The sequence below is a fragment of the Haliotis cracherodii genome, unplaced genomic scaffold (genome assembly GCF_022045235.1).
Source record: "Haliotis cracherodii isolate W230 unplaced genomic scaffold, xgHalCrac1.p SCAF_10, whole genome shotgun sequence".
Classification (NCBI taxonomy): Eukaryota; Metazoa; Mollusca; class Gastropoda; order Lepetellida; family Haliotidae; genus Haliotis; species Haliotis cracherodii.
Window position 1 is genome coordinate 48,129,305 of NW_027266265.1, and position 2,316 is coordinate 48,131,620.

Genomic DNA, 2,316 nt, shown 5'->3' on the forward strand with positions numbered 1-2,316 from the left:
CCACTGTGAGGTCATGAAAATAAGGATTGCACGTGTCCTCATCAACCAAACAGTCAATGATGTGTTGTAGAACAGAAGTGGACTCGAACAGTCTTAAGTGCGGACGCACACATCAGCATTTAGGAAAATGCAATGAATGACTTTTGACAATATGTTTTGAATTATGACGTTCTTAAAACGTAGACAATATTCAATTTGTCTTTTGACAGTGTTTTAAACGTTGAAATATCTGTAAAAAGAAAAGTCCATTGTACGTGTCCGATGTTAACATGAACATGGGTTTATGACTCACGATGAGTTAGGGATGATAGCGCTCTTTTGGCTTTCTCGTGAATGAAATCTATAATATGTGTTGCTGTGTTGATGATCACACCAGTTTCCGATACAGTGTCGTCGTTTCCGATACAGTGTCGTCGTGTAAATCAGGAGTATGACTGTCCCCACCCTCCTTACAGTCAATGATGTCATTAAGAAAATGAGTAGCCTGACTGTCACTCACATCAGGGACGACTTCAACTTCCCCCAGCTGTAGCTCGTCAAATGCTTTCCTCAGTTTGTCCATGTCGTGTGTGAATACAACCCTTCCTGGTGCTGGTCTGTTGTCCGCTTCTCTGTTGTCTGTATTCGCCTTACCGATCGAATCATAGACGGCATACATGTCCACCTCACAGTTGGACGACACAGCAGTGGCTGTGAACTCATACTGCTACTGGTACATCTGTAGCTCGATCTCCTGGGATTGGATATCCACTAATAATTCTTGTAGTTGTTTTTCAAAAGTTTGGTCGACTTCATCAAGAAGCTGTTCTTTAAAAAGACTTCTACTACTCTCTCTCGTAATTTTCTGATTTGATCTTTGATATTTTGCGCATTAGTCTTAACTTCTTTGAGTTGAGATTTCTTCAAGATTATTCTCTTTTCTGAAGCTGTCATGTTGATTTTCAGTTCATGGTTTTCATTTGACAACTTTTCTTTTACAATAGTTGTCATGCTGTCTAAAGCATCGATATTGTCGCATTTCCTGTGTTTTAGACTGCAGCATGTGTGACAAATGGCCATCTTACAATCTTGACAGAACAACTCTATCGCTTTGGATTTTACACATGAAGCGGCGTTTTGTCTGTCTCTTGGTAGGGTCAGACAAATCCATTACTTCATGATCACGTGACATTGGCATCATGTTATGCATCTTGAGACATCCATCACAGAAAACATCGTCACAGATGGAGCACCATGAAGTGGCTGGAGTGGTCTTCCCTAGAGTTATGCAAACACTGCAGACATTTGCATCGGCAGCTGTAAAGAAAAATATTAGTCTACACTGGTGACGCACAAATCATCATTTGGTATTTTTGAATTATAAACTTGACAATTGTGTAAACGTTGAAAACTGACAGTTTTTGAGAAACTCAAAAATATTACTAGATGTATATTTCTAGACTATATATGTCTGTTTACGGATTTAATATTTATATACGTTTCATAATATATTTTATGAACTCATGCATGTAGATGATAAGTATACTATACTACGACATTGGTTCGGAACACGAACGTCCACGCAGTTTCGCATTTGGGTTCAACGTATTACACGTTTCATCTAATATACGCACACATGGAGTACATGCATTTCTAAAATATTTGTAAAAAATTCATATAATTCAGTTTTACATTTGAGATGAAGCCATCTTTCTATGACATCTGAATATATTTATCGAAATATGAACTATCCATTATTTACCTTCTGTCCCTGGTGCCAAGTCATCCATCAGCCCCTGTATCACGTGGCTTGGCTTCAGCTGACTGATTCACTCCTCTACTGAACTGTCAGAGTTGGCCACCTTCGTCAGTTGTCTACAGGTGGGACATGAGACGGACTTGGCTTGCATTGCTTCAGGCTGTGTGTTGGTGTATTTCAGCAGACATGACTTACAGAATGTATGATGACACTGAAGTGTGGCTGGGTCTGTGAACACCTCTGTACAGATGACACAAGTGAGGTGATTTTCTGTCAGCGTCTTAGCGGTCGCCATCTGAAGTGAAACAGACAGTTTAGTTGGGAGTGCATTTAATATTCCTTTTCCATAAAATGGCTTTCCCAACTCAACTCATAGCAAAATTTAATCATTTGTAATAAATACAAAAATAACTAATGGAAGACGAGCTTACTTCAAAAGTAGTCATCTAGACCATTAAAGTCAACGAATCAATACGAAGATGTCATACATCTCTTCAAGAGTGTTTGATCAGGGTTACAGCATTCAATGCTTTGGTATAGCTTTCAAAACAGTTTATGCCAGAACTGTTGCATCAGGG

At 39.1% G+C, this 2,316-nt stretch overlaps 1 pseudogene; it reads right to left on the reverse strand.

Moving 5' to 3' along the window:
* Positions 1-367: 367 nt before the first annotated feature.
* Positions 368-2,033, reverse strand: LOC139453867 (E3 ubiquitin-protein ligase TRIM56-like; annotated as a pseudogene).
* Positions 2,034-2,316: the final 283 nt, after the last annotated feature.